This window comes from Hyperolius riggenbachi, chromosome 4, assembly GCF_040937935.1.
Source record: "Hyperolius riggenbachi isolate aHypRig1 chromosome 4, aHypRig1.pri, whole genome shotgun sequence".
NCBI classification, from domain to species: Eukaryota; Metazoa; Chordata; class Amphibia; order Anura; family Hyperoliidae; genus Hyperolius; species Hyperolius riggenbachi.
Genome location: NC_090649.1, coordinates 20,043,417 through 20,055,311, shown reverse-complemented (window position 1 = coordinate 20,055,311; position 11,895 = coordinate 20,043,417). Strand labels below are relative to the sequence as shown.

At 44.3% G+C, this 11,895-nt stretch overlaps 1 non-coding gene and 1 pseudogene across 1 annotated transcript; both read left to right on the top strand.

Moving 5' to 3' along the window:
* Positions 1 to 2,106: 2,106 nt before the first annotated feature.
* On the top strand, positions 2,107 to 2,290 carry LOC137505781 (U2 spliceosomal RNA). Its single transcript, XR_011020355.1, has one exon. It is a non-coding gene; the product is annotated as a U2 spliceosomal RNA (small nuclear RNA).
* A 7,415-nt stretch (positions 2,291 to 9,705) lies between these two features.
* LOC137505730 (U2 spliceosomal RNA) lies at positions 9,706 to 9,920 on the top strand (annotated as a pseudogene).
* The last annotated feature ends 1,975 nt before the right edge of the window (positions 9,921 to 11,895 follow it).

Genomic DNA, 11,895 nt, shown 5'->3' with positions numbered 1-11,895 from the left:
ATACCAAGGACCCCAAAGCTGATAAACTTGGTAATTGAGTGACTATATGTCAAGGTTACAAAAGTGGGCGGTGCCAGAAACTTAATTTTTTACATGGCAGGGTTCCCAAACTTGACACAATTGGCCACTGGGTGCCTGGGATTATTAGTCAGAAATGTGGGTGGAGCCTACAACAGCCAATCAAAATTCACCTATTGATTTTCATGGGGAATATTTACATTGCTACCATTCTTACACTGTTAATGGCAGAGGCCTCAAACCTGATACAGTCAGTAATTGGGTGACTGGGAACAAAATTCACTAAAGGGGGTGGAGCCACAAACAGCCAATCATATTTGTTAGATTGATTTCAGCCATTCTGTTATTGGCAGGGTTCTCAAACTTGACACAGTTGGCCACTGGGTGACTAGGATTAATATTCAGGAAAATGGGTGGAGCGTACAGCAGCCAATCAAAATTCATCTTTTGATTTTCAAGGGGAATATTTACATTGCTGCCATTCTTGCACTGTTAATGGCACAGATTATTATACAGATAAGTGGGTGGAGCCTAAAAAAAGCCAATCAGAATTCACCAGTTCATTTTCAAGGGAAATATTAAAATTGCTGCCATTCTTGCACTGTTAATGGCACAAGCCTCAAACATGATACAGTTGGTCATTGGGTCATTGGGGTTCAAATTCAGAAAAGGGGATAGAATGCATTGCAGGAGTCTGACAGCCACAGTCATGACTCATAAAGGCAAATGCATTGTGGGATTTGTAGTTCCTTAAAAGCTGGAGGGCCAAGTTTGCCCATGCCTGGGATAGAGCCACAAACAGCCAATCAGATGTGTTTCATTTCACTGGGAAAATACAAATTATTGATGACAAGGACCCAAAGCTCACAAACTTGGTCATTGAGTGACTGTGTCCAGGTTACAAAAAGGGGGCGGAGCCAAAAACAAATTTTACTGGGAAAATGTAAACTGCAGCCCTTCTTCACTGTTAATGGCAGGGATCTCATACTTTGCCAAGATGGTCACTGGGTGACTGAGATTAATATTCAGGGAAGGGGGTGGAGCCTATCATAGCCAATCAAAATTCACCTGTTGATTTTCAAGCGGAAAATGTAAATTGCTGCCATTTTTACACTGGTAATAGCAGAGGCCTCAAACCTGCTATAGTTGGTCATTGGGTGACTGGGATTCAAATGTTGGAGAGGGGCGCAGCTACAAACAGCCAATCTGATTTGTTTAATTTCTATGGGAATATACAAATTATTGATGCCAAAGACCCCAAAGCTCACAAACTTGGTCATTGAGTGTTCGTGCATTAGGGTTAGAAAAAGTGGGCGGAGCCAAAACCGGTCAAATACATACATGGGCAGGCAGTTCCAGGTCATTAGTGGGCGGAGACAAATACAAATTTCACTGGGAAAATGTATACTGCAGCCATTCTTACACTGTTAATGGCAGGGTTCTCAAACTTTGCACAGTTGGTCACTGGGTGACTGGGTTTAATATTCAGAAAAGTGGGTGGAGCCTACAAAAGTGATTCAAACTTCACCTATTGCTTCTCAAGGGGAATATTTAATTGCTGCCATTCTTGCACTGTTAATGGCACAGGCCTCAAACCTGCTACAGTTGGTCATTGGGTGACTAGGGTTCAAATTCAGAAAAGGGGGCGGAGCCACAAACAGCCAATCAGATCTTTTTTCATTTCAATGCAAATTATTGATTCCAAAGACTGCAAAGCTCACAAACTTGGTCATTGAGTAATTTTGTGTTAGGGTTAGAAAAAGTGGGCGGAGCCAACACTAGACAAATACATTCCCGGGCAACGCCGGGCAATCAGCTAGTGTATGATAAAAAACAGCTTGGAAAGCGTAAAGCTGACAGTTTGTGGCAGACAATTAGATGGAAGTATTTTGTTTAGTTTGGCTAAAATAGTAATTGTGTATAGATGTTATCTTGGGAAATTTCGTTTTTTTTTAAACAAAAAAAAATAAATAAATAAAAAAAATCTTAACGATTAATATACTTACCGGATATGATGTTTCGAACGGACCAATCTTTGTTTTGGAATGGTGTAATGTCGTTCCTGTAAGCAAAAAGAGAGATGGTTTGATAACTGACCGGAAGAAGAAAAAAAAAATCTGTTCTTATCAGTTTAATATCTGATACGTCCCCTATCTGGGGACCATATATTAAATGGATTTTTGGAACAGGGAGATGGAAGAAGAGTTTGCTCTGTCCACTCCGCGCATCGACCTGGTATTGCAGTATCGGACTGGCAGGCAGAGCCCTGGCTGCAGCCCCTTATATAGCTGCCTGGGCCCAGGGCATTGTGACATCATCGGTTGACTTCCTGTGAGCACCTGCCTGCTCAGGTGCCTGCATCACTGCCAGGCTGTGAGTGTGTGTAGTAGGCTAGGAAGGCAACTCCTGTTTAGGCTTTCCACTTCCCGGCCCGTGTCTCCCTCTTGTGGCACACCGCACACGTCCAGACAGAAAAGCGTTTAAGGGGAAGGAGGATGAACTAAGAGAAACGCACTGTGTTTTCAAACAGCCAGAGCAAGCCTGCCAGGCTAGAGACTTGAGTTCCTCGCCCTCCACACTCTTTCCTAGCGTGTTGCCGGAATGCAGGGAGCCAGAAGCCTACTTTACTTTTCTTTTCGGCGTGGAGGCATGGCAGCGGAGGGGTGGGCGGGGCCATGCAAATGCAATCAGGCAGCAGCTGAGCCTGGCCCGTGCGTCTGCGTTTAGCACAGGTGCACCCATCCCGGTGGCCCGGCAGGCCTGCAGAGGCAGTGGGAAGGGGCCCCCCCCTGGCAGCCAGTAGTCGGCCGGGGTTAGCCGGCTGTGCCATGCAGCGCTGTCCTGTGCGCTGGTCGCCGCTGCTGCATTTAGAAGGTAGTTTGCCTTAATTGCGGGCGCGGCTGCGGAGAATAAATGGGTTATCGCTTCTCGGCCTTTTGGCTAATCTCAAGTGCTTATTTGGTCCTCGCGCGACCCTTTGTGTGTGGACTTTTGAGGCCTAGGAGTTTTAGGAGCCTGGGAGAACCAGGCTGGTAGGATTTACCTGCCGGCCAGAGGCTGGGAGCAAGCCACCTTTCTGGGCAGACTTCTTCTAGGGAGGGAGGCCTGAGGGTGAAAGATGGAGGACAGGGAAGGCAATACTAAGGCCAGGGCTGAGGCCAGTGCTGAGGTGCACTTCAGGTCAATGTTAGTATTTAAGGGAGTGATACTAATACTAATACTGATTTATCTAGAATGGTGTTTGATGAATTGCTGAAAGTTTGTGGTGTGGGTGCTATGCAAATTATGTTTTTGGTGGAGTTCAGGAATCAGAGTTTGGTGGAAGTAGTTTTTGAGCAACTAGGAGGATATATTTCTTTTAAAGGAAAGTATGAGGAGAAAGAAGGAAAGGACCCAAGTCTGGGGAAATTTAAGTTGGATTTAAAACACCGCAATCCCACTAGAACAGTAACGGTGATAATGTATAATCCCTATGTAAAACCGAGAGAGGCGGAGCAATATTTAAAGGACCATTGCTTTGGTGAGGTGGTATATCAAAGGGATGTGACCGGTGTGGAAGGAATTTGGGTGGGCAAAAGGACGTTCAGAGTGAAGCTGAGAGCGGTGAGCAATTCAGATGATGGGTATGATCACCCGAAACAGACCTTTGATATAAAGGGAATAAGGGATTTATGAAATACTCAGGAATGCCAAAATTCTGCTGGAAGTGTGCGGGTTTTGGGCATTTTTCATTTGAGTGTTGTGCGCAGAAGGAGGCGCGGAAGGGGAGAGAGATGATGCAATGTCTGAATTGTAGTGGCCTGGGTCATGGAGTGAGTCAGTGTAAGGAAACCAAGCAGTGCAGGAAGTGCCACAGTAAGGACCACCTGTATAGAGAGTGCCCTGTGCAGTTAACAAGGGAACAAGCGATGGAGAGAGAGGAACAAGAAAGAATTAAAGAATATGCAGAGGTGCTGAAAGTGAATGTGCCACAGAGGGGAGAGGTGAGGGAGGATCTTGGAGATAATTACGAAGACTCTGAGGATGATGGAAGTGGAGAAAGTGAGGAGGAGGTGTTGTTTTGGGGAGATATGGATCATGGAGAAGAAGGGAAGAAGAAGGAGGGTGAGTGGCAGAAGGTGGAGAGCAAGAAACAAAGGAAAAAGAAGGATCCAGCTAAAAAGAAAAAGGAACAGGCTGGTGTGGGTGTAGAGAAAGGAAAGCTGCACTTGGAGGTTGAAGAAGAAAGGGGGAAAGGAGGAAGAGGAGAGGTGGAAATTGAGGTGTTGAGAGACAGTGATCCTGTGAACACCGTAATGTTGGAGGAGGTGGTGGAAATGGAGATGAGAGACATGGAGAAACAAAGGGGAGATGTGGAGGAGGAAAAGGAGGAAGAAAGTATGAGACAAGAAGGCAAGGCTGGAGGTGGAGGGAACAGGGGTGAGCAAAGCAGACACTGATTCGCTGTGCCCGGAGAGCCCTAGCAGCCTCTGCATAGATGAGGAGATGTCTTTTGTGGCTCCTTTGGTGTACAGTGGTACTCCGGACTCCCCTCAGCCTCCGATGTTGAGGCTGACTGAGACAGGGAGAAGTGAGAGTAGCACTTGGCCATCAGGTAGCTGTGGGAGTATAGTTATAGGAACAAGGGATGACAATGATCCAGGGTAAATGGATCTGAAGGTGGGATCCCTCAATGTAAGAGGGCTTAAGGCAGCTGCGAAGAGGCAGACTGTACTAGATTTTTTTCAAAAAGAGGAGGTGGATATGATTTTCTTACAAGAGTGTTTTTTAAGTTATAATGAAGATTATACTGACCTTGGTTCTTTTAATTTAGCGTACTGGTCCGGGGAAAATGAAACCAGGAATGCCGGACTGGGGATTTTATTTAAAGAGTAACTGTTAGGCTAAAATAGAAAATAGATTTCACATATTATGCCTATTACATACACAAAAAGGATGGTAATAAGGCAATGCAAAAAGTTAAAATCCTTCTTACTTTTTTCCCTAAGAGGTTTTTCTCTCCCCATGCCTGCAGGCCGCAGAACAGAAATGACAGGCAGGCTGATTGGCTAAAGCCTCTGTCAATCACCTCTCTGCTCTGCGATTGGCCGCCTGCTCTCCCCTTGTCTGCGGCGGTTGTAGCCGCTGTAAGAGCGCACGAAGGGGGGCCAGAGGCTATCTCCTCTCACTGTCCTCTGCCCCCCTCCTCCAGTGTGATGTCCACGCCCCCCCTTCTGCCGCCCGCCGCCGCCGCATTATCCTTCTTCCCCGCACAGAACTTTGGGGAAGGATAAAGGCAGCGCACAGACTCCAGGAATAATGTTCCCAGGCGCTGCAGTTCCCCCCATACTCTCTGCACTGCCGCCGGTGGTAGTGCAGAGAGTATAGGGGGGAACTGCAGCGCTTGGATCTATTGTTAGGCGAGTCTTTGCCAGCTGCAGCTTTTCCTCCCCGCTGTGCTGAGGATAAGTGCGGGGAGGAGGGGGGTGCGGGGAGGGGGAAGAATATACCCGGAGGAATCCAGATGGCCCCTGCCATGAAAAAGATGACCCTTTATTTATACTATAAAATTATATTGAAGGAAACCGAGGACAGTGCAACACATCTGTTATGTAAGTAGAGGAAGTATTTATCTACTTACATATGTGTTTTCTTTGATGGGCATGTTTTTGCTAATAGTGCCTCTTTAAAAGGGATATTTTTGAGTTGCATGAAAGAATAGAGATAGAACCGGGTAGGGTTCTGATGTTGGTGGGAAAAATAAACGATGTCAGAATAAAATTAATAAATATATATGGTTATGTTGGGAAAAGGAGGAGAATTGCCTTGTTTGAGAAACTTAGATTTTTTTTGGGTGGTTCAGAAATGAAAATTATTTTGGGAAACTTTAACTGTGTCCTGGAAGATAAGGATTGTTTGGGAGTGAGAGGGGCGGATAAGTCGTCCAAACTCCTAAAAGAAATACAAATAGATTTTGATTTGGTGGATGTGTGGAGGAAAAAACATGGGGACACAGAGGGTTGGACCTGGAGTAACAGGAGATCCAAGAGTAGGATCGATTTTTGTTTTGTTTCAAAAGAAGTGAATTTAATTAAAATGGAGATTAAGGAAAATATTTTTTCGGACCACCTGGTGCTAAAGTGCGAGTTGGGAATTGGGAAGGAGGTGGATATAAAAAGGAATTATTGGAAGATGAATGTTAGTATATTAGAAGAGAGAGAGATATGTGAGGAGTTTGCAAGAAGTTTTTAAATCTGGAAGACTAAAAAACTAAAATTTGACACCAGTGGAGATTGGTGGGAGTGGTGTAAAAAAAGAATTGGATGCTTTTGATAAATTACAATGGCTAATAAAAGCGAGGGAATTTGGTGTGGAAGTAGAAGACCTGAAAGACGTGAGAGAAAATATAACAAAGTGGATTAAAAAGAGAGGGAAGGAGATAATATTTAATTCAAGGGTGAAAGAGATTGAGGAGGGAGAAACATGCTCTAGATATTTTTTTCAAGAAGTGTAAAGCAATTAAACGAATATATGAAATGGAAGGAGAAAATGAAATACGTGGAATTTTGGGAAAAGTGCAATCCTTTTATGAGGAATTGTTTGAGAGGAAAAGTATAGAAGAGAGTGTGGTGGGAGATTTTATAGAGAAAATTGAAAAAAAGATCGATATAGAGGATGGGAAGATATTGGACGAAGAGATAAGTTTGGGAGAAATAGAAGAAACAATTAAAACTTTTCAAAAAAATAAAACGCCTGGTAGTGATGGATTACCCATAGAATTTTATCAGGTGTTTTGGGAAACTATTAAGGAGGAAATATTGGAGGTTTTTGTGGAGGTGGTGGAGAAAGGGAATTTGACAGATTCTCAGAAACAAGGTTTTATTACATTAATTTATAAAAAGGAGATAAAGATAAAATTAAAAAATATTTACACTTTTAAACTGTGATTATAACATTTTAGCCAAATTATTTACAAACAGATTAAAAAGAGTGATACACAAGGTCATTGAAGAGGGACAATTGTTCTGTTTCGAATTCCCGCTTTATGTGTGAGGCATACTCCAGAAGACCCAGTCTGTATAGCAGTATGACTCCACACTGATTTTAGAAACCTCCACAGGCAGTTTACTCGATGAAATAATGACTCCAAGTATAATCTGTAGTATCTTTACTTGCGTTGAAAGCATACAAAGATGTTTTTTAGAGCATATTCATAGGTAAAAATATGATGCGACTACAAGCACAGCAGGATCTCCTCACTAACTGAACTCTACTGTTGCAGAAACATCTAGACAAGGCTGTTGAGCAGGGAGTTACAGTTGGGAAATGCTAATTAACTAAATCGTGCAGGGGGACTGGAATATACTAATACAAAAAATATAAATAATGTTAAATAACATTAAAGGAGGCTGTTGTGACAGCACAACAATCGTGTGCAATACCGGGGAGGACGATTGGGGAGAATCTGATTTTAATACGGGATGCACTTTATGATGTTATAAGCAGAGACTAATCAATGGCTGTGGTATCCTTTGATTTTGAAAAGGTGTACGATCGAGTGAATCACAGTTTTATGTTTCGGGTACTAGAAAAAATGGGAATATCACCAGGTTTTATTAGAAGTTTAAAGATTTTATATAATGATGTTTTTTGTAAAGTATTAGTGAATGGATATGAATCGGGTAAAATTGCAATAAAGTCAGGAGTGCGGCAAGGATGTCCACTGTCTCCGCTACTATTTATATGCGCAATAGAGCCTTTAGTGATGGCATTGAGAAAGGATAAGGTTATTAATGGTTTTAATGTACCGGGTGGTGGAGGGAAAATTTTAACGTTTTTAGCGTATATGGATGACGTCACTGTACTATGCTAAGATAACAGGTCAGTAAACAGAGCAGTACTTTTAGCGGAGTGTTTTAATATGGCGGCAGGTTTTAAGGTGAATGTGGACAAGAGTGAGTGCTGTACGTTCGGAGAGTGGAAAGAAAGAGAGAAATACAAAAATTGCAATGAAAAATTACAAGTTGAAAGTGTTGGGTATCATTTTTAATCAGAAAATTACAGGTGAAGACAATTGGCAACTGGCCCTACAAAAGATCAAACAAGTGATGAGTTTTTGGAGATTGAGGAAGCTGACAATGGTGGGGAAAGTTTTAATTATAAAAGCAATTGTTTTACCGATTTTATTGTACCCTAGCTTGATTTTTTACCCGAGTGAAATATTTATGAAGAGGTTTGTAAGGGAAATGTTTGTATTTATATGGAATTCAAAGATGGAGAAATTAAAAAGGAGTATAATGATGAAGAGGGTAGTATGTGGCGGGATAAGTGTGCCGGATTTAAGATTGTTTTTAGGAACCAAGTATGTGGCTTTTATCGTGAGACTTCTGAAGAGAGAAGCGATGGTCCGTGAGTATCTATTATATGGTGGAGGATGGGTTTTTAAAAAATTAAAATGGATAGACATAGATAGAACAAAACCGTGTGCTTTTATCCCCTCTGAATTTTATGTGATTTTATTGAAATTTGTGAAAAAATATAATGTGGAAGAACTGGCAATGGAAGAGATAGCTAATGCTAGGTTGGTGGAGAAAGAAGTGAGGAGTAAAGAAGAAGTGGAGCTGGTTGGTGGTTTTAACCTCCCTGCCTGTTATCCCAAGCTCAGCTCGGGGTAACCTGCCGCGGAGGATTCCTCAGGCCCTGCTGGGCCGATTTGCATAATTTTTTTTTGTTACACACAGCTAGCACTTTGCTAGCTGCGTGTAACTTACGATCGCCGCCGCTCCGCGCCGATTCGCCGCAACCCGCCGCATCAGAGGGTGCCCCCCCCTCCGAGACCCGTGCGCTGCCTGGCCAATCAGTGCCAGACAGCGTCGAGGGGTGATTCGGGACTCCCTCGCCATGGCGACGGGGGAAGCTCTCCTGGAAATCCCGTTCAGAACGGGATTTCCGGATGGGTATATGCGCCGGCGGCGATCGGCGCATTCGGGGGGACGCCGCAGGGAGGGGGGAAGCATGTAGCTAGCGCTAGGCTAGCTACATGCAAAGAAAAAAAAATGCCAAAAAACACCCTCCCTGCCGTGCGCAGCAATTTTTTATAACGGCAGGGAGGTTAATGAGAGAGTGTGTAAAGAGATATGGAATATGGTGGTGAATAAAAATCTAACAAACAGCCAGAAAGATTTAGCATGGGCAATAGTGCATAGATGTGTGCCGGTGAAAGAGTTCCAGTACAGAAGGAGATTGGGGAGGAACGCAAGATTTCCTAGGAGGAGATGTGGTTTGGACGAGTCTGTTATGCACTTTATATGGAATTGTAATTTTGCACAGAAGTTTTGGAGGAGAATTGGCACTTTATTGTATCATGGTCCAGTTTTTTTAATCCCGTTATTTCTTTTAATAGTTTATGGGAGGAAAATTGAATGTGAAGAAGGGAAAGCAGGAGTAGTGTGGCAAGTAATTAATACAGCGAAAGAAGTCTTATGGAAAGTTAGAAATATTTTGTTTTTTGGAAAAGAAATAATAACAACTTAGGCATACAAAATGACATTGGCAGAGATGTATGTATATTATTTATGGGATAGGAAGAAAGAAGGTGAGAGAGCAGATGTGAAATGGAGTATACAAAAGTGGAATACAAATTAGGGAAATAAAATAAGAACAGAGTGAAAGCTAAAATTGAGTCTTGAAGTAGGGGAGTTTTGTTAAAACTCATTTCCACTGGTTGAGGGTAATTAGATGATGATGATGTAGATTATAAAAAAAAAAAATCTGTTCTTATCAGTTTAATATCTGATACGTCCCCTATCTGGGGACCATATATTAAATGGATTTTTGGAACAGGGAGATGGAAGAAGAGCTTGCTCTGTCCACTCCGCGCATCGACCTGGTATTGCAGTACCTCCAGGACCGGTGCACTACTCTCTCTAACTAGTGTCAAAAAACAGATCAAAACTACTCAAATACCCAGCTGACTAACTAACTAACTAACTAACTAACAAAGTGGAGTGAAGTCTAATGGAGAAATTAAGTGTCCCTCTGCAAAGTGAATTTGCCAGTAGCAAGTGCTGTTTTGCCCCCCTGCTGTGCGCTCTATGTCTGTGTTTGTGCTGCTACTGCTGTGCTGCTACCAGTGAACAGACAAGAAAAGAAGGAAGAAAAAACATTTTTTTTAATTTTACTTCAACTGAACTGTACTTGCGCTGCGCAGTTGCTGCGCCCCCAAAAAAACATGACCGGACCACTTTTCTTCATGTTTGCACTTTGTCCCCTGCAAGAGAAGGAGCAGCAGCACCCTTCCCCTGGAGAGCTGCCAGCGCACTGGCAGGCAGAGCCCTGGCTGCAGCCCCTTATATAGCCTGGGCCCAGGGCATTGTGACATCATCGGTTGACTTCCTGTGAGCACCTGCTCAGGTGCCTGCATCAGTGGCAGGCTGTGAGTGTGTGTAGCAGGCTAGGCTGGCATCTCCTGTTTAGGCTTTCCACTTCCCGGCCTGTGTCTCCCTCTTGTGGCACACCCCGCACGTCCAGACAGAAAAGCGTTTAAGGGGAAGGAGGATGAATGAAGAGAAACTCACTGTGTTTTCAAACAGCCAGAGCAAGCCTGCCAGGCTAGAGACTTGAGTTCCTCTGCCCACCACACTCTCTCCTAGCGTGTTGCCGGAATTCAGGGAGCCGGAAGCCTACTTTACTTTTCTTTTCAGCGTGGAGGCACGGCAGCGGAGGGGTGACGGCTGTTCCGGCGGTGGGAGGGGCCATGCAAATGCATTCAGGCGGCAGCTGAGCCTGGCCCATGCGTCTGCGTTTAGCACAGGTGCGCCCATCCCGGTGGCCCGGCAGGCCTGCAGAGGCAGTGGGAAGGGGGCCCCCCCTGGCAGCCGGTAGCCGGCCAGGGTTAGCCGGCTGTGCCGTGCAGCGCTGTCCTGTGCGCTGGTAGCCGCTGCTGTATTTAGAAGGTATTTTGCCTTAATTGCCACAGAGGGTGCTGTGTCGGCGGCTGCGGAGAATAATTGGGTTACCGCTTATCGGCCTTTTGGCTAAGACCAAGTGTCTGGCCGGAGGGTTTAGTTGGGGTTCCTCCCTGTGGGGGCCCTAACCGAAGAGGGGCGATGGACCGTTGGCGTACCCTTAGATTTCTGGTGCGGCCAGACTTTAAAAGATCAATGTCATTGGAGTGTATAGTAGAAAGAGTTTTGATGACAACCCTGCAGCTGACACTGGAAGATATTCAGATGATTCAAGAGTTCACAAATCAATGTATTTATGATGTGACATTTTATAGAGAATCTACCCTTTTGAATGCCTTTGAATTGGTGAAAAAACATAAAGATGACCAGTTTCTGTTACGTATGGAGGTAAAACTTATGTATATGTTGAAGGAGATTATGGTTACAGTCCATATGTACAACCCGGACGTGGACTTGGCAATTGTCAGATTGTTTTTGCTGAAATATTGTTCCTCAGTGAAAGGGGGGGAACCCCTAAGGAATGAATACGGCATACGGAACGGGAATACAGATATTTTGTGAATTTCAAGGAGGACCGTGAGGGGATTGGTGGAGTGGCTAGACCCCCTGCGGTCTTTACCTTCGGTGGGGAGAGGGGTTTTCTCTTTTACCCGGATATGCCGGAATTCTGCCCTACTTGCCATAAATATGGCCATATAGATGATGTTTGTGACTCTGAGCAATGCTGCAGGAGGTGTAAAAAACCTGGAAATGAGGCTAATCGGTGCCCGGCGCCCAGAGTATGTGATCTATGTAATGCCTCTGGTCACTGGGCCAGGCAATGCTTGTGGCCAAGGGACCCTCGGTTTACCACTGGGGCACGTGTGTGGTTGGACCCTAAGGACTTTCCCGATTTTGCTCTGGTAGATGCCGAGAGGAGTAAAGAAAAGGA